We start from the raw sequence: 20,827 nt of genomic DNA, 5'->3' as shown, positions 1-20,827 counted from the left end.
CGTGTTTTTATCGGCGGGGCTACCGCCCCGGAAAAGTTGGCGGATTGGTGGGTTGTGATAGGGTGGGCGGTACATTGTCTCCCGCCTGTCTGTTGGCGGTGACCGCCGCACTGTTTGTTTGTCCCGCCGTGGCGGGCGGTGTGTTAAAGTGGCGGTCTCTGTTGGCGGTTTCCGCCAGGGTCGGAATTGCATTTTTTTTACCGTCAGCCTGTTGGCGGTTTTGCCGCCGCTTTAACACCGATCCCCAGGGTTGGAATGACCCCCTTTGTGTTTCACCACTGCGCATATTAGTTGCTCAATGTTCACCAGTTACACATTGTATGTTTTGTTCAGTTTAGCTGCCTATTGGCTTTAAAACGGAGTTAGCCATTACATTCTGTATTCAGTTTAGCTGCCTATTGGCTTTGACATGGCACTAGACATTACATTCTGTATTCAGTTTAGCTGCCTATTGGCTTTGACATGACATTACATTTGATATTTAGGTTAGCTGCCTATTGGCTTTAACATAGGGTTAGACATTGCAGTTGAGACATTACAGATGTCTGTGTTTTTCCAAGCCGTGTTTTTCCACAAGATGGACCAAGCTGTTTTCTTCACACCAGACCTTAGCTGATAAGAGCACGTAGATTTTGTGTTTACCTCGCAATCCAGTCTGAGAGCGAATTTGCTCAGGAGAACTGGCCCCTCTCCAAGGTTCTTCGGCTCTCACACTGAGTTTGCTTTTAAGGATGACTCGGGGCTACAGTGAGTTAGATTTGAATCTGCTTGACTTCAGGCTGGAACTAGACATCAGTTGCCAGTCTCCCGTTTGGGTAGAGAATCTCTTTCTCGCAGTTGACTGGAGTCATCAACTTGCAGACCCCGGAAAGATGAAGCTGAATATAGGCCCTACTTGCCCACACGGTGATGAATTTTGACTTTTATGCGTTGCTTTGCAGTTATGTTATAAATGTCTTCGCCTATATTTGCTGTGTACATTGCAACTGAGAAGTACTTTGATATATTTTGCTTTCATTGCTGCGACTACTTTTAAACGTGTGCTTCCAATCTACTGATTTCGTCTCTCAGGAACTTGTGGGTGGGGAATTAATAACAATAAATGTCTTCTTTAAACTCAGAAGTGCATTCCAGAGAGGTTCTGTAAGCTCCGATAGGAGATAAGAGGGAAAGCAGAACAGTATGTACCCCCCGCTTACAGTTTACATTTGTGCATTTTAATTCCCCATGCGACTTACCCTGCATCTGTGTTGTCTCCTGGTAGTCTGCGCTGTCCTGTACTTGAATCCCTGTGACGATCTCCTCAGGGATGACGGCTGCCACCATCTCCTCCATGTGTTCCAGGGCCTCTTGCGGTGCTGGACTCCCACCTCCAGCCTGTAGTGCTGCCTTCCGGTTCCTGGCCATCTTTGTATTTGTCCTGCACTTGCAGTCATGCCAGCGTTTCTTGCACTTGATGACTGTTCTCTGTACTTCTGCCACACTGTTTATCTTGTCAACAATTTTTTGCCTTATTGCCTCTCTCCTACTAATTGGCAATTTTGAGGTGACAACAAATTTGGTGCTGGTATTCCGTCACCTCTTTCACCAGAATTTCTTGCTCCTCTGCACTGAAGCAACACTTTCTTTTCTTCTTCTCCCTCTCCTGGGTCTTGTGTGGGTCCTCCTGGCTGGTACCTGGGCAGTTGTCATCTTCCTGGGGTCTGTCCAAGCATCTGGGATCCATTTTGGCTTTCCTTGGCACATTTTGCAGTGTTTGCGCCACTTTTTGATGCTATTGCATCAAAAAAGGTGCATATCTGGTTAGCGATGTCGTAAACCGGTTCACAGTCATTTTCGCTGCGTTAACGTCGTTTTTCTTTATGATGTGACGCATTGGTTTGAGTAAAAAAATAAAATGACTCACACCAGTGGTTTGCGCCGCCGTGCGTCAAAGTATAAATTTGATGCCCAAGCGGCGCAAATAAATGGCGTTAGCCGGCGGTACATTTTTTGACGCAAAACTGTGTTGGCGCAGTGTTGTGTCAAAAAGTATAAATATGGCCCTAAGTATCCAGAGTCGGTGCATGATGCCTTTGTCCTGAGGAATAGTAGCATCCCGAATGTGATGTCCCAACTACAGAGGCACAGGGTGTGGCTAATGGGTGAGCCTTGGTTCCCACCCAGTATATGCTGGTGTATGCCTATGGTGTTGGCCATATAGGATAGTGTGTGGCTCAATGTTGTCCCTCAATATCTGCAGGTGACTCTGGTTACCCAAACCTATCATGGCTTCTGACCCCTGTGAGGAATGCCAAGACAAGGGCTGAAGAACATTATAATGAGGCACATGGGCGAACCAGAAGGATAATTGAAAGGACCTTTGGCACACTGAAGGGCAGGTTCAGGTGCCTCCATCTGACAGGTGGATCCCTGTGCTACTCACCCAAGAAGGTCTGCCAGATAGTAGTGGTATGCTGCATGTTGCACAACCTGGCCCTCAGACGCCATGTACCTTTTCTGCAGGAGGAGGAGACTGGAGATGCCCCTGTGGTAGCAGTGGATCCTGAGGACAGTGAGGATAAGGAGGCAGAGGATGAGGATGTGGACAACAGAACATCATTGATACATCAGTACTTCCAATAACACAGGGGTGAGACGGTGCAACTTCACATTTCTATGTGTATTGGTGTATTCTGTGTGGCATTGGCATGCTGGCATTAACCACTTCTTTCCCCTGCTTACTGTTACCTATGGATATTCATTTTGCAGATGTTGGTGATATGACAACATTCTCCTGGTGTGATCACAACAGCCAGCTACAGGTAATTAATTCTGTGCTCATACTACTTACACTTCATTTGCCATGGTTATAGCTGTTTCATTCAATACAAATTCAATACAAATTTGCAATATATGAAATACTAGTAGTACTAGTAGTAGTAGCACAGGTGCAGTGTCCAAGGGGACATAGGAAAGGGAGCAATAGCAGTTAAAGGTGGACAAGGTGACTGAGTGGGACACAAGGGGGACAATCAGGAGAGTCTCATTTCCTGGCGGTGGTCTTGGCAAGTGAGTCTGGCTTCTGTCTGGTTGGCATGGAACATTTGCGGGGTGGTTCACCTTCTGCATGGGGAGGGTTGCTGGTGGTCTGTTAGTCCTGTGGCGAGGCCTCTTGGCCACTAGCGACAACAGTAGAGTGCTGTTCAGATGACTGGTTAGTGGCAGGGGCCCGCTGGTGTGCAGTTGCACTCCTCATGATGTTGGTCATGTCTGCCAGCACCCCTGCTATGGAGATCAGGGTGTTGTTAATGGCCTGCAAGTCCTCCCTGATCCCCTGATACTGTCCCTCCTGCAGCCGCCTGTTCTCACGCGCATTGTGTAGGATCTGGCCCATCATGTCTTGAAAATGTTGATAGGCTCCCAGGATCTCGGAGAGTGCCTCCTGGTGAGTCGGTTCCCTGCTCCTGTCCTCTCCCTGGCGCACAGCAGTCCTCCCAGTGTCCCTGTTGGCCTGTGCCTCCGTCCCCTGAACTGTGTGCCCACTGCCACTGACCCCAGGCCCCTGATTGTCTTGTCGTCGAGGTGTGGCCTGGGGTCCCTGTACAGGTGAGCACACTGCTGATTGCCATGTCCTGGGGACAGAGGTGTGGGTACGTTGAGTGGGTGCTGTGGTGTTGGATCCTGATGGGGGAGGCTCTGTTTTGGTCTGTGAGTGGGCTTGGGTGACCAGCTGTCCAGTGGTTCCTGATGGGCCAGGTAGATCATCCAGATCCTGAAGTCCACAGTTACTGTCATCACTGTGGGCCTCTTCTGTTGGGGGACTGGATAGTGGTGGCACCTCCTCTCTAGTGACATTGGCTGGGGTACCTGTGGGAATGTAAATGATGTATTATGTTTCAGGTGTCTGACATTTGTACTTCTGTAGCTTCCCCTCTATGGTTGTTGTTCCCCTGCCAGCTTTTGCTTGTGTATGTTGGTGTATTGTGGTTAGGTTAGTTTCCCAATGTTGTGCATGCTTTGGTGTTGAGTGTCCATGCAGGGCTGGGAGGGGTGTCCATGTATTGGTACAGCATGCAGGGCTTGGCATTGGGATTAGTGAGATGTGATGTTGGAGTGTGTGGGATGTGGTGGAGTGATGGGAGTGAGGGTGAGGGTGTGTGATGGCATGCAGGTATGGGGGGGTGATAATTGTTAAAAGTAGACTTACCAGTGTCCAGTCATCCTCCAACTCTGGCGAGTCCCTCAGGATGCGGTAATGCCAAGACTTGCTCCTCCGATGCTGTGAGTTCTGGGGGAGGAGGTGGGGATCCACCGCCAGTCCTCTGTATGGCGAGCTGGTGTCTTGCTGCAATGGAACATACCTTCCCCTGTAGGTCATTCCACCTCTTCCTGATGTTGTCCCTTGTTCTTCGATGCTGTTCCACGGCGTTGACCCTGTCCACGATTCTCCGCCATTACTCCATCTTCCTTGCTATTGATATCTGCTGCACCTGTGCTCCAAAGAGCTGTGGCTCTACCCTGACCATTTCCTCCACCATGACCCTTAACTCCTCCTCAGTGAAATGGGGGTGCCTTTGTGGTGCCATGGGTGTTGTGTGATGTGTGTTGGTGAGGGTGTGTTGAGTAATGTGGTGGGGTGTGTGATGTGGAATGCGTAAGGGGTGTATGGGTGTGAGTGGTGTGTGTGTCTAGTTGTCTCTGTGCTCTTCTTCCCAGTCTTGTGGTGACAATAGTTGTTGGTAAAGGGTTGTGGTTAATGTGGGTGTGTGTTTTATAGTGGTGTAGGTGTGGTGTGTGTATGGGTGTCAGGTGTGTATTGTTTGAATTGGGCAAGGTAGTGTTGTTTTGTATGTGGGTGTCCATTGTGAGCGCGGTGGTATGTACCGCCAGTGGTTTACCGCCGTTAAATGTCCGCTGTGGTGATTCGTGGGTCATAATGTGATGGGCGTTGTTCTGTTGGTGTAACAGTGTGGGTTTTGGGACTGTCAGTTTATCACTGACCTTTGGTCTGGCGGATTTGTGTTTGTGGCAGTATTCTGTCAGATTGGTGTGTGTGTGTCATAATATGGTGAACGGATATTCGCTAGCATGGCGGTAAGTTGGCGGCCGTCAGCACGGCGGTAAGTGGCATTTACCGCCAATGTCATAATGAGGGCCTTTGTTTTTTGACACTCTGGAAAGGGCCTGGGCCTGGATCGAGGAATGGCCTGCACTGGGCTCTGGGTGCCATGGAAATAATCCTGCATCGGGTGTGGGGGGAGCCTCAGCACTGGTGACATGGAGCCAGCTCCTCAAGCGGCATAGAAAAGATAGCCATCACCGCAAATCGGCAGACACCACCCCCTACCGCCCCCACAGACAGCACTGAACTTCGGAAGATGGGTACCCAGACTCGAGAGGAGACCAGGGAGGAGATTAGTGACTATGCCTGTCGAAGTTATGAAGACCTCCTAATGGAGGGTCAAGCTGGAATGTCATATCCTTTTTCTTGAGGGGTGGAGGACCTCTCTTCTGACACTTGTGTTTTGTTTGGGAGTTATGTTCTTGTTTCTAGGGCAACAGATGCTTCACTGAGTGAAGTGCAGGGAGGGGGGACGATCTGGGGACCAGTGGCTGCCTGTTGCAGCTCTACTAGTGTTACATTGGAATGTTCAGATGTTTAGTTTACAGTTGAGCGAGCTCCACAGTTGGACCCATATTACTTTACCACTGACACAAGCACACATGTTTTCCAAACTATTGGAGTAATCAGCAATGGCAGGTCATGCAAGAGGCTGGTTCAGCATATGGTGTCACCTATAGGTGAGGCACCCTGTACTGAGTCTGGGCAATTCTTAGTGGTAGTATTAGTGTTTCCAAATGACAAAAGCTCTCAATAGAGTTGCTGTGGAGAGACTCTAAGGCGTATCAGACAGGGTCTAAAGCAATTGCAAATACCACAAGTCAGTCAGTGATGTTCACACAAGAAAGAACCACACCATACATACACACAACAATATACTTAGAAGCAGGTAAGTAAGAGTATAAAATCATAAAATAACATGCATGCATTGTGCCACTTTGTAACCCTTTGTGCTACTTTATGCCTGCGCCAGGCATAATGTATACAAATGGGGCGTTCCCCAATTCTTTGCATCATTTGTTTCTGGCACTTTTAACCCCTGCTCAGAGCAGGCATTAAAAGGAGACTTCCATTGGTTACAATGGGCTTCTGGGTGCTTTGCAGGATTAGCGTAAAATATTCAGACGCTAGTTCCCTAACTACTGCTATGGTGCGCCTTTTTTTAAATACGGCGCACACATGGTGGTGTTAGGGGAGTGCTAAGGGGCGCAAGAAAAGTGGTGCTGCACTGTGTGCAGTGCCACTTTTTCAAATATGCCCCTCGGTTTCCCCAGGGGCCAAGGTGTAGAGATGTTACCCCGGGTCAGGTGTCCATAGGGTAACATGGGGAAGTTGCGGTTAGAGTTTTTATATATCAGAAGCCTTCTCAGAGGAAACTTGCGACAAGGAAGATTCAAGAGTGCCCCCACCCGTGGATACCCATAGAAGTGGAATATCTACACCAGGGAGCCCAGGTGCATAGCGGTAAAATCATGTCGGAACCTCCCATTGAAGTCAATGGGGACCTCGTCTGTCCAGCTGCTACAGTGACCCGTAGACCATGTTGATGGAACCCAGGCATGGATTCCAGGCAAGGGGTATCTGTGGAGAGAGGGGACAGAGTCCAAGCCACCCGGAGTCTCCCGGGGATGCGAGAGGGCAATGCCCACCCTACTCGTGGATACTTCAATGTAGGATGAAGGTCTTAAAGATGCAACTGTGGAGTCCAGATGATGCAGAAGGATCCCAGGAATCGTCAACAAGCTGCTCCACGCCAGTCGTAAAATTGCAGAGGGGTCAGTGGCCAGCAGGCAAATGCAAAAGATGTGGTGCAAGAAGAGTTGCAGGAGTTGGGACCAGCAAGGTCCAAGGGACTCAACCTTTATAGGTAAGTCAGGGCCAGCCCTCAGCAAGAGGGAAAGCCAGATGCTAGAGACGCCAGGACGATCTGGCAGCAGGCACAGGGAGTTGCGAAGAGGCCACAACAGCACAAATAAGGCGGATTCCCACATTGCAGGGAGGACATTGGTCTTGGAGCTGTGTGATGCTTGAGGCTGAGGCTTCTTGGAGCTAGGAGGTCTTCAGACTGAAGAGCCAACAGGCCTTGGCAACAACAAACAGACGCAGAGCAGAGGGGTTCTGTCCAAGTAGCTCCAACGAGGGACTAAAGTCTTCCCAGTTGCCAAGAAGACAGGTCAGACTTCTGGAGAGCCACAGAACCACCACCTGTGTTGCAGAGCCTTGAAGAGTCGGTGGGACAACATGATCCACAAAGTGGTCATCGTCGCTGGGGTGCTTGTGGATGCAGGGGAGTGTCTCCTTCACTCCAAAGGAAATTCCTTCTTGCTGTCCTTAGTGCAGGCAGGGTCCTTTTGACTCTGGAGGATGCATGGGCACAGAAGTTGCAGTGTCCTTGCAATACTCTGGAATAAAGTTGCAGTAGGATCCCTCCTACCAGTTGCAGTCTTGTCTTGTGCCCTGGTGAAGTCCAACAGCAGGATCTGGTGTCCAGGTCACAGAGGTGTCTTGAAGAAGAATCTTGCAGATGAATCTAGGGTCCTACCCTCAGGGGAGCCCTTAAGTAACCTAGGAAGGGGGTTGGACAGCTTCTGCAGTGACCTACCTATCAAGGGGTAGTCAATGACACTACACTGTGGACTGGACTGACCATTCAGATACTCCCAGGGGCCTCTGCTTATCTAAGTTCCAAGATTGCAGAATCAAGAGGCCATCTGGCAGAGCACTGGGCACCTCCATAGGGGAGGAGATGGACAGGGGGTAGTCACTCCCCTGTCTTTTTGAGTAAACCAGTTTAAACAAGGAGGGCACCAAATGCGCCTGTCAAAGCAGTCTGGTGGTGCTCAGGAGCTCCCCCGCCCTAGCCCAGAGACACCTATTTTTAAAGGAGAGGTGGTAACACCTCTCCTCTATAGTAAATCCTTTGTTCTGTCTTCCCCTGCCTGACTTAAGCTCAGCAGCAGGAGGTAAGAACAGTGTTTGGGGTCGGCAGCAGCACTGTCTTGCATACAGACCCTGCAAGGCTGTACAGCCAGACATGGGGTATCCTCTAAGGAACCCCCACAGTACATGGTAGCATGCAACTAACACTGGAATCTGTTTAGTTGTGTGATTCCAACATGTTGATACCAAACATGACTAGGTTTGGTGAAGCCATTATGTAGGTGGACAACTTGTGATGACCAGTGTCCAACACATACCTTAAAACACACGTACAAACCCAAATAATGGGGTTGGGGTTTGTAGGGGTACCCTCACACCTAGAACCATGCATCCTGCCCTTGGGTTGAAGAGCCTACCTTATGGGTGACTTACAGGTTCAAAGTGCAGTGACATTGATACAAGGTAAACCTTAAATCTGGGATGAAAGGTGTATGCAACATTTCACACAGGCTGCAATGGCAGGCCTGCAGACACAGTTTGTATGGGCTCCCATGAGTGGCATAATACATGCTGCAGCCCATAGGGGACCCCGAGTGTACCAGTACCCTGGGTACCTGAGTACCATATACTAGGGACTTACAGGAGTACACCACTTTGCCAATAGTGGCGTGTTAGAACTACTTACCAACTAAATTTTGGGAAAGAACACTGACACTGGGGTCATTGTTAGCAGGATCCCAGTATGCTACAATCAAAACACACTGACACCAGGCAAAATGTGTGGGCAACAATTTCAGAAAGATCCTGCTCTCCAACAGGTCACATAGGGGAATACAAGATAGTCTCTTGGAATGTCAGCTGCCTCAACAACAAGGTTAAACGAGGGGCTGTAATTTCATACATGAAAAGACATACGCCCATGGTAGTTCTTCTCCAAGAGACCTACCTCCTGATGACCCAGTGTCCCTTCCTGGGCTGCCACAGCTACTCTCGTGTTTACTAGTTGGGCTACATGAGAGGGTTCAGGGGGTGACTATACTACTACACCGCAGCTTCCCGTTGGTAGGTAACGAGGTACACCATGACCAGCAGGGCAGATTCGTAATCCTCCATGGTATGCTAGACGGAGTGGCCTGGATGCTTGGGAGTGAATCTGCACCACCACATTTGCTGGGAGTGACCCTTGAGCTAGTGGCAGGTTGTCAGGTGGCAACAGTCCCTGGGGTCACTCTACTGGGGGGCGACTACTAGGTGTAGATGCCCTAGATTTAGTAAAAGTTTTGCGTCTGCCCCCACCATACAGAGGGGCAATACATGCATCCCTCTTCTCTGCACGGCACACCCATGCAGCTTAATTACTTCTTTCTCTGATCCTCAGATGTGAGGTTGGCTCTCCGTCTCGCATTCATTCCCGGACGCTATCTAACCACTTCCAGTGCCACTGGTGGTGCACGGGGGCACCAGAGGCAAGAGGGGGCTGGGGCGATTGAACGTGTGGTGGCTGCGCAACATAGATTTTGTAGAGGAGATTAGAGCAACCACAACAGACTGTTTCCAACTAAACAAGGGCTCCGTGTACTCCCCGGTGTCACTGTGGGCGGTGTTTATGATGGTCCTCAGGGGCGGGCTTTCTCTGCTATTGGGGGTCACGGGCGCCATCAATGAGGCACATGTGCGGCACTTAGAGGGCAAGACTAGAGACTTTGAGTACACCAGTGGGGCTCTATGAACGCACGAGGAGCTGCGTAATCTGGCGCAGGTGCATCTAAATCCCCGACATAAATTATTAGACTCTGCAAAAATGAGTTGGTTCCACTCCCTGGGAAGTGTCTACGAGATGGGCGACAAGGTGGGTAAATTGGCGACTACTGACTGTCCCTTTACCACCCTCACAAGCTGAGGTTTGCGGAGGGTGAATTCATAACAGGAGTGGTAGGCCAGGCACAATGATTTGCCTCCTACTACCAGAACCTTTATGCTGCCCGGGAATCCCCTGCTGGGGAGCTAGAACAGCCCCTTATCCACAGCATCCTTGTTAGAAATTTGTCAATCTCAGAGAACTTGATGAGCTACTCCCTGCTGAGGAGATTAAGCAGGCAATATTGGCCATGCCCTTGGGAAAAACCCCGCACCCCGATGGGTTCCCTCTTGAATGGTGTAAACGGTTTGCTCCTCTGCTAATACCCCACCTGATAGAGTTCTATGAGGGGCGCTCCTCAGCGGCATAGTACCGCAAGACCTGAGGGGGGTGACTGTAACTGTCATCCTGAAACCGGACAGGCCACTTGAGGACTGTGGGTCTTACCAACCCATATCCCTCATTATCTTTGAAGTGAAGATCCTGGTTAAGGTCCTGCCTACCCGCCTGGTGGCAGTTGTCCGCTCATTTGTACATGCAGACCAAAATGGCTTCATGCCACAGAGGAGTATCTGCCATTACCTGTGGCGGCTCCACGTAGCCTTGGCCAGATCAGGCGAGCTGAGGGTTGATGCCATGCTACTCCTCATGGACATAGAGCGAACATTTGATACAGTGCATTGGCCCTATCTCTTCGTGGTTCTCCACAAGACGGGGTTTGGTCCCTGCTTTTGCATGTGAGTATCAATAATATACACCGGCTGTAGGCTCAAATCAAATCAAATCATTAACATTTATAAAGCGCGCTACTCACCCGTGCGGGTCTCAAGGCGCTAGGGGAAAGGGGGGGGTTACTGCTGCTCGAATAGCCAGGTTTTTAGGAGTCTCTGGAAAGTGGAGTGGTCCTGGGTGGTCCTGAGGCTGGTGGGGAGGGAGTTCCAGGTCTTGGGCGCCAGGAAGGAAAAAGATCTCCCACCCGCCGTGGAGCGGCGGATGCGAGGGACGGCAGCGAGTGCGAGACCAGAGGAATGGAGGAGGCGGGTGGGGACGTAGAAGCTGAGGCATCGGTTGAGGTATTCCGGTCCCTTGTTGTGGAGGGCTTTGTGTGCATGGGTGAGAAGTCGAAAGGTGATCCTTTTGCTGACTGGGAGCCAATGCAGGTGTCTCAGGTGAGCGGAGATGTGGCTGTTGCGGGGTACGTCGAGGATGAGGCGTGCCGATGCGTTTTGAATGCGTTGCAGGCGATTTTGGAGTTTGCCTGTGGTCCCGGCGTAGAGGGTGTTGCCGTAGTCCAGGCGGCTCGTGACGAGGGCGTGGGTCACGGTTTTTCTAGTGTCGGCGGGGATCCAGCGGAAGATCTTGCGGAGCATGCGGAGGGTGAGGAAGCAGGCGGAGGACACAGCGTTGACTTGCTTGGTCATGGTGAGAAGAGGGTCCAAGATGAAGCCGAGGTTACGGGCGTGGTCTGTGGGGGTCGGTGCGGTGCCGAGGGCCGTGGGCCACCAGGAGTCGTCCCAGGCGGACGGGGTGTTGCCGAGGATGAGGACTTCCGTTTTTTCAGAGTTCAGCTTTAGGCGGCTGAGCCTCATCCAATCTGCGACATCCTTCATACCCTCTTGTAGGTTGGTCTTGGCGCTGGCGGGGTCCTTTGTGAGGGAGAGTATAAGTTGGGTGTCGTCGGCGTAGGAGGTGATGATGATGTCGTGCTTGCGAACGATGTTGGCGAGGGGGCTCATGTAGACATTGAAGAGTGTCGGGCTGAGCGATGAGCCTTGTGGGACGCCGCAGATGATCTCGGTGGGTTCTGAGCGAAACGGAGGGTGGTAAACTCTTTGGGAACGGTTTGAGAGGAAGGAGGCGAACCAGTCCAGGGCCTGGCCTTGGATCCCGGTGGAGCGGAGGCGGGTGATTAGGGTGCGGTGACAGACGGTGTCGAAGGCAGCCGAGAGGTCGAGGAGAATGAGGGTGACTGTTTCACCGTTGTCCATCAGGGTTCTGATGTCGTCAGTGACTGAGATGAGGGCGGTTTCCGTGCTGTGGTTGGTTCGGAATCCGGTTTGTGAAGGGTCGAGCAGGTTGTTGTTTTCCAGGAAGGTGGTCAGCTGTTTGTTGATGGTCTTCTCTATAACCTTGGCTGGGAAGGGCAGAAGAGAGATGGGGCGGAAGTTTTTCAGGTCGCTCGGGTCAGCCGTAGGTTTCTTTAGTAGGGCGTTGACTTCGGCGTGTTTCCAGCATTCGAGGAAGGTAGCAGAAGAAAAAGAAGAGTTGATGACGGTCTGGAGGTGCGGGGCGATGATGTCGTCGGCTTTGTTAAAGATGAAGTGAGGACAGGGGTCCGAAGGGGCGCCGGAGTGGATAGAGTTCATGATGGATTTGGTTTCTTCAGTGTTGATGTGGGTCCAGTTGTTGAGGGTAATGGCCGGGGGTGCGGGTTCGGTGGTGTTATGTTGGGTCTGTTGTCCGAAGCTGTCGTGGAGGTCGCTGATCTTGCGATGGAAGAAAGTGGCGAGGGATTCGCACAGATCCTGTGAGGGCGTGACGGCGTTTGCGTTGGGGTTGGAGAACTCCTTGACGATGCTGAAGAGTTCTCTGCTGTTGTGGCTGTTTTTGTCCAGTCTGTCGGTGAAAAAGTTCTTTTTAGCAGCGCGGATCAGGCGGTGGTGTTTGCGGGTAGCATTCTTGAGGGCGGTCATGTTGTCCGTGGTGTGGTCCTTGCGCCAGGCCTTCTCGAGGGTGCGACAAGTTTCCCAGGTCCGAGTTAATGGAGCCTTCTCCACCCAATTTCCTATTCAGAGGGGTAACCGTCACAGATGTTACCTTTCAAACTTGTTATTCGCTCTAGTAATGCAATGCCTGGTGTAGCTCATTCTCATAGATGCCAGGATCAGAGGCTTTGATTCGGGAGATGCAGATGAGTCTTGCTGTATACTTACAACATGCTCCTTTTCATCCAGGAGCCCTACAGCACCCTCCTGAGACTCCTAGAGACCGTGGAAGTCTACTGGATGGGCTTGAGCCTAAGGGTCAAGTGGTCCAAATCTACTCTGGTAGCCGTCCGCGGAGAAGTGTTGAGTGACAAGGTGGACCCGCACCTGAAGATAGCAAGCAACAGCTTTTGTTTCCTGGGTATGTTGGTCGCCTTTACCCAACTACAGCTCTGGGACCTCAATGTACTTCCTTTGGTGGCCCGAACGCAGCGAGATATTTCCAAGTGGTCCAGGCTGCCTGCCATCGGTTGCGGGCAGGGGGGCCCTCTTCAAGATAGTGGCTTTCCACTGATTCCTATATATACTACAGCTCTGTCCCCAATCAATACTGTCATTGTTTTCACTGAACTACAGTAACACATTACCACCTTTCTCCGGGCTGGAAAATCCCCCAGGTTGTCTTTTTCAAAATGTTGTCATCCCCCATATTAAGCTGGGCTGGTCAGATATTCACTTATATACTAGGCCTCACAGCTTGTTACCATAGATGACTGGTTCCATTCAGACGGGGTGAGCCCGCCCACAGGCTGGAGCTCGTGCTCCTTCAGCCCCATGCTTTCCATACTCTATGGTCAGGGACCACTGAGCTCACTCCCACAAGTAACCAAGGTCCCTATTGTAGGAAGCTGGCTCTGTATATACAATATAAAAATTAGATATAGTGTGTACAGAGTCCAGGGGTTCCCCACAGGCTAGAGTAGATAATACTAATGCTTTCTTTTGTGGTAGTGTGGTTGAGCAGATAGGCTTATCGGAGGGTAGTGCAAAGTGTTTGTTTTACACACACAGCAATAAAGGAAGCACACACTCAATAACTAACTCCAGGCCAATTGTTGTGTATAGCAAAAATATATTTTGTTATTTTATTTCTAGAACCACAAGATTCAAGTTGCAGATAAGTACATTTGTAAGTAAGTATCCAATATATGTATCAATACCACTTTGTTTCAATTTGGCAAGTTATACGGTTTTCAAATAAATAGCAAAAATCTGTTTTAAAAGTTGACAGTGCAATTTTCAGAAATAGTTCTGGGGGAAGAAAAGTTAGCACAGTTTTGAGGTCAGTACAAAACTTACAGTTCCAGTCCTTGGGGTTTAGTTATCCACAGGTTGGGGTTCAAGTTAACCTCAAACACCTACCACCAGCAAAATGGGGCCGGCCGGGTGCAGAGGTCAAGGTCGATGTAGGTTTAACCTGGGCTCCGATGGAGACTGGGGGCACTCGGAATCAGGCCTGAGGTCAAGTAAGTACCCGCGTCTTCAGAGGGAAGAGCTGGGGGGTTTAGAGGAGCACCGGGGCGGGCCACAGCTCAGCACCAAACACACCCTCAACAGCATAGGGGTGGCCTGGCCGAGGGTGCAAACACAGCGGCGGGCTCCCAATGCTTTCCAGTAGGGAGACCCCAGGGGTCACAACAGATGTTGCAGGCTAAGTCCAGGAGGTCGGTTCCAGAAAACTAAAGGCTGGATATGGAGGAGGGCCGCCTGCTGGTCCAGTGGTTGGATTCCCACGTGTGCAGTGGTACCCATTTAGGCTGCAGGTGTTGTCGTATTGAACAGGAGGGGTCAACCCAAGGTGGACATTAGGTCAGAATTGCCTGGGGACCAGCTTTAGTCGGTGAGGCCACCTGGACATGGGCTGTGGGTGTCGGGTGCAGAGTGGGCAGGACTTGGAGATCTGGGGCGGTTTGGAGTCTTTTGCTGGTGTTTCTTTCTGGAGAAGGATGTGGTCCTCTGGGGTGTAGGCAGTTTTCTTGAGGCTTTCAAGAGGTCGCTGGTCCTGTAGGATGCGTCGCCTTTTTGTAGCAGGGTTTCAGAAGCTGGAGACAGGCTTGTAGGGCTAGGGCCAAGTCAGTTGGTGTCTTCAGTCTTCTCTGCTAAGGATCAGCTTAGCAGACCTTCTTCTTTCTTCTTGTCTTCTACCTGAGGTCGCCAGGAATCTGACAAGCTAGGTTCAGGGGTGCCCTTAAATCCTGGATTTAGTGGGGTTACAGGTGTCAGAGGGGAGTAGCCAATGGCTACTGTTCCTGAGGGTGACTATACCCTTCTGGTATCCACTCCCTTTGGGGAGGGAGACCCAGACCTAACCCTATTGGTCCCTGTCCTTCAAACCAAGATGGAGGATTTTGCAAGGAGTGAATCTCTTCAGCTCTGGACACCTTAGGGGTTGTCCCAGCTGAAGTGGTAACTCCTCCTTGTTTTCCCTAATTTTCCCGCTGGACTTGCTGCCAGAAATGGGGCTCTGTCGGGAGGAGAGGGCATCTAGCTGGAGTGCCCTGGAACACTGTAACAAGAGGCCTAAGCTTTTGAGGCTTACCGCCAAGTGTTACAGTTCCTGCAGGAGGGACTTTTAAAGCACCTCCAACCAGTGCAGGCTTTGTTTCTGGCCACAGAGAGTACAAAGGCTGTCACGTCTTGTGGTCAGAAACTCGTCTGGAAGTGGCAGGCTTGCACAGACCGGTCAGTCCTGCACTAGAAGTTTGGCTAAAATTCAGGGGGCATCTCTAAGATGCCTTCTGGGTGCATTTTTCAATAAATCCAACACTGGTGTCAGTATGAGTTTATTGTGCTGGAAAGTTTGATACCAAACTTCCCAGAATTCAGTGAAGCGATTATGGAGCTGTGGAGTTCATAATGACAAATTCCTAGATATACTCCGTATGGCCACACTGCACTTACAATCTCTAAGACTGGACTTAGACATTACAGGGGCATATTGCTCATGCAACTATGCTCTCACATGTGGTATAGTGCACCCTGCCCTAGGACTGTAAGGCCTGCTTGAGGGGTGACTTACCTATGCCACAGGAGTGGTTTGTGGGCATGGCACCCTGAGAGGGGTGCCATGTCGACTTTGTCTTTTTCTCCCCAGCAGCACACACAAGCTACAAAGGCAGTTGTGGCATATTACATGCTGCAGTCCTTGAGGACCTTCCCTGGCCACCATGGGTACCTTTTACAAGGGACTTAACTGTGTGCCAGGGGTGTGCCAATTGTGGAAATTGGGGCGTGTCCTGGGGCCTGGTTAGCAGGATCCCAGCACACTCTCAATCAAGTCAGCATCAATATCAGGCAAAAAGTGAGGCAAGGGGATAGCAGTGCCAAAAGGGGCACTTTCCCTCACAACCCCCTCCTAAACGAAAGAGGATGAGACTGACCTTTCCCAAGAGAGTCTTCGTTGTCTAAGAGGAAGAACCTGGAAAAGCCAACTGCATCTGCATGGGCAATCCCAGGTCTGTGTTCCACTGGAAAGTCCATTCCCTATAGGGAGATGGACCACCTCAAAAGTTTAGGGTTCTCACGTTTCATTTGCATCAACCATCTGAGAGGTCTGTGGTCAATTTGAACAATAAAGTTAGTACCAAACAAGTGTGGTCTCGGCTTGTTCAGTGACCAAACCACAGGAAAGGCCTCCCTCTCAATGGCACTCCAATGCTGCTCCCTGGGGAGTAACCTCCTGCTAATGAAAGCAACAGGCTTGTCAGGGCCATCATCATTGGTTTGGGACAGGACTGCTCATATTCCATGTTCAGAGGCATCTCTCTGCACAATGAACTGCTTAGAATAATCTGGAGCTTTGAGAGCTGGTGCTGAGCACATTGCCTCCTTCAGGGTGTCAAAGGCCTTTTGACAGTCAAGAGTCCAGTTTACTTTTCTGGCCATTGTCTTTGAAGTCAATTCTGTGAGGGGGGCACAATGGATCCATACCTCTTAAAACCTCCTATAGTAACCAGTCAAGCCAAGGAGTGCCTGACTTGAGTCTGGGTTTTTAGAGCATCCCAGTCCAGAATTGTCTGGATATTCGGCTGTAAAGGTTGCACCTGGCCTCCACCTACAAGGTGGCCCAAGTATACAACAGTACCCTGTCTTATCTGCCACTTTGAAGCCTTAATAGTGAGGTCTGCAGATTGCAAGGCCTGCAAAACCTTCCCCATGTGGATCAGATGATCCTGCCAGGAGGAGCTGAGGACAGCAAAATCATCTAGATATGCTGCACTAAAGGATTCCAAGACAACAAGGACTTGATTCACCAACCTTTGGAAGGAGGCAGGGGCATTCCTCAAACCAAAGGGCATAACCATAAACTGATAATGCCGATCAGGTGTAGAGAATGCGGTCTTTTTTTTCTCAAGGTGCCTTCCTAATTTGCCAGTACCCTGCAGTTAAGTCAAAGGTACTAAGGAATTTGGCTGCACCTAACTTGTCAATTAGTTCATCTGCTTTTGGTGTAGAGTGAACATCTGTCTTGGTGACAGAGTTGAGACCTTTGTAGTCCACAGAAAACCTCATATCTCTCTTGTCATCTTTGGAATGAGGTTTGGGGACTAAGACCATTGGGCTAGCCCAGGGACTGTCAGAGGGCTCAACAACCCCTAAATCCAGCATCTTGTGGACTTCCACTTTGATGCTCTCTTTGACTTGCTCAGGCTGTTGTTTTGACAGGTAAACTGTCTCCTGTGTCCACATCATGGGTACACAGGTGGGTCTGTCCAGGGGTCAAAGAGAAGAGCCCAGCAAACTGCTGTAGGACTTGCCTGCGGTCAGCCTGCTGTTGGGCAGTGAGGGTGTCTGAGTAGACAACGTCATCAACTGACCCATCTTTAGGGTCATTGGACAGGAGGTCAGGGAGAGATTCACTCTCAGTTTCCTGATCCTCATCAGTAACCATCAGCAGGGTTACATCTACCCTGTCATAATAGAGCTTTAGGCGGTTTACATGGGTCATCCTTTTGGGTGTCCTGCTGGTGCCCAGGTCTAACACGTAGGTGTAGGAAAGTACCATCTTGCCTGGCATGTTACCCCCATATTTCACTGTATATATGTTGTGTTAGTTGTATGTGTCACTGGGACCCTGCCAGTCAGGGCCTCAGTGCTCATAAGTGTGCCCTGTATGTGTTACCTGTGTTATGACTAACTGTCTCACTGAGGCTCTGCTATCCAGAACCTCAGTGGTTATGCTCTCTCATTTCTTTCCAAATTGTCCCTAACAGGCTAGTGACCAATTTCACCAATTTACATTGGCATACTGGAACACCCTTATAATTCCCTAGCATATGGTACTGAGGTACCCAGGGTATTGGGGTTCCAGGAGATCCCTATGGGCTGCAGCATTTCTTGTGCAACCCATAGGGAGATCTGACAATTCTTACACAGGCCTGCCAGTGCAGCCTGAGTGAAATAACGTCCACGTTATTTCACAGCCATTTACCACTGCACTTAAGTAACTTATAAGTCACCTATATGTCTAACCTTTACTTGGTAAAGGTTGGGTGCTAAGTTACTTAGTGTGTGGGCACCCTGGCACTAGCCAAGGTGCTCCCACATTGTTCAGGGCAAATTCCCCGGACTTTCTGAGTGCGGGGACACCATTACACGTGTGCACTATACATATGTCACGACATATGTATAGCGTCACAATGGTAACTCCGAACATGGCCATGTAACATGTCTAAGATCATGGAATTGTCACCCCAATGCCATCCTGGCATTGGGGAGGCAATTCCATGATCCCCCAAGTCTCTAGCTCAGACCCGGGTACTGCCAAACTGCCTTTCCCGGGGTTTCACTGCAGCTGCTGCTGCTGCCAACCCCTCAGACAGGTTTCTGCCCTCCTGGGGTCCAGCCAGGCTTGGCCCAGGAAGGCAGAACAAAGGACTTCCTCAGAGAGAGGGTGTTACACCCTCTCCCTTTGCAAAAAGGTGTCAGGGCTGGGGAGGAGTAGCCTCTGGAAATGCTTTGATGGGCACAGATGGTGCCCATCTCTGCATAAGCCAGTCTGCACCGGTTCAGGGATCCCTCAGCCCTGCTCTGGCGCGAAACTGGACAAAGGAAAGGGGAGTGACCACTCCCCTGACCTGCACCTCCCCTGGGAGGTGCCCAGAGCTCCTCCAGTGTGCTCCAGACCTCTGCCATCTTGGAAACAGATGTGCTGCTGGCAATCAATCAATCAATCAATCATAGTATTTATAAAGCGCGCTATGTACCCGTCAGGGTTTCGAGGCGCTGAGGGGGGGGGGGGGTGGAGGGGAGTGCTGCTGGTTTATCGGTCGAAGAGCCAGGTCTTGAGGAGCCTTCTGAATGCGAGGAGGTCCTGGGTCTGGCGAAGGGATGTGGGGAGAGAGTTCCAGGTCTTGGCGGCGAGGAAGGAGAAGGATCTGCCGCCGGATGTCTTGCGCTGGATTCGGGGTACGATGGCGAGGGCGAGGTTGGCGGATCGGAGTTGACGTGTTGGGGTGTAGAAGTGAAGTCTGGTGTTGAGGTAGGAGGGTCCGGTGTTGTGAAGTGCCTTGTGAGCGTGGGTCAGGAGTTTGAAGGTGATCCTCTTGTCTACCGGGAGCCAGTGGAGTTCCTTTAGGTGAGGGGAGATGTGACTTCGGCGGGGTATGTTGAGGATCAGTCGGGCGGAGGCATTTTGGATACGTTGGAGGCGTTTGATGTCTTTGGTTGGGATGCCTGTGTAGAGTGCGTTGCCGTAGTCAAGTCTGCTGCTGACGAGGGCCTGGGTCACCGTCTTTCTGGTTTCTGTTGGAATCCACTTGAAAATTCTGCGGAGCATTCGGAGGGTGTTGAAACAGGAGGAGGAGACGGCGCTGACCTGTTTGGACATGGTGAGGGCGGAGTCCAGGATGAAGCCGAGGTTTCTTGCGTGGCTGGCAGGGGTGGGTGGGGGTCCGAGGACGGAGGGCCACCATGAGTCGTTCCAGGCCGAGGGGGTGCGTCCGAGGATGAGGACTTCCGTCTTGTCGGAGTTGAGTTTCAGGCGACTGTTGTTCATCCAATCGGCGATAGATTTTAGTCCCTCGTGGAGGTTTGTTTTGGCGGTGAGCGGGTCTTTGGTCAGGGAGAGGACGAGCTGGGTATCGTCGGCGTAGGAGATGATGCTGAGATGATGTTGGCGGGCCAGTTGAGCGAGGGGGGCCATGTAGACGTTGAACAACGTGGGGCTGAGGGAGGATCCTTGGGGGACGCCGCAGATGAGGTTGGTGGCTTTGGAGCGGAAAGGGGAGAGACGGACTCTCTGCGTTCTGTCGGAGAGGAAGGATGAGATCCAGTGGAGGGCTTTATCTTGGATGCCGGCTTCCTGGAGGCGGGTCAGTAGGGTGCGGTGGCAGACGGTGTCAAAAGCGGCTGATAGGTCGAGGAGGATGAGGGCTGAGGTTTCGCCGTTGTCCATTTGATGTCTGATGTCATCTGTGGCGGCGAGGAGGGCGGTCTCAGTGCTGTGGTTTCGTCTGAATCCGGATTGTGAGGGGTCCAGGATGGAATTGTCTTCGAGGAAGTGGGTGAGCTGAGTGTTGACGATCTTCTTGATGACTTTCGCTGGAAAAGGGAGGAGAGAGATCGGACGGAAGTTTTTGAGGTCGTTGGGGTCAGCCTTGGGTTTTTTGAGGAGGGGTTGGATTTCTGCGTGTTTCCAGCTGTCCGGGAAGGTGGCAGAAGTGAAGGAGAGGTTGATGATCTTGCGGAGTTCGGGGGCGATGGTGGCGTTTGCTGAGTTGAAAACATGGTGGGGGCAGGGGTCCGTGGGGGAGCCTGAGTGGATGGTGTTCATGGTTGCTATGGTTACTGCCTCGTCCACGTGGGTCCAGGCGGTGAGGCGGCAGTCGCGGGAGGAGACGTCGGGGGTGGGGTCTGGCGGTGGACCGGTGATGAAGCTGTCGTGGATGGTGGTGATTTTCTGGTGGAAGAAGGTGGAGAGGTCGTCGCAGAGTTTCTGGGAGGGCGGGATGTCGTTGGAGTTGGCTTTCGGATTGGAGAGTTCCTTCACGATGCCGAATAGTTCTTTGCAATCGTGGGCGTTGTTGTTGATGCGTTCGGTGAAGTGGGCGCGCTTGGCGGTGCGGATCCGTTGGTGGTGTTCGCGGTTGGCGTTTTTGAGGGCGGCGAGGTTGTCGGGTGTGCGTTCTTGGATCCATTTCTTTTTGAGTTTCTGGCAGTTGCTTTTGGAGGTGGTGAGATCGTCTGTGAACCAGGCTGGTTTTCTCTTTCCTTGGGTGG

The sequence above is a fragment of the Pleurodeles waltl genome, chromosome 9 (genome assembly GCF_031143425.1).
Source record: "Pleurodeles waltl isolate 20211129_DDA chromosome 9, aPleWal1.hap1.20221129, whole genome shotgun sequence".
Taxonomy (NCBI): Eukaryota; Metazoa; Chordata; class Amphibia; order Caudata; family Salamandridae; genus Pleurodeles; species Pleurodeles waltl.
Note: the sequence above shows the minus strand (reverse complement) of the source record.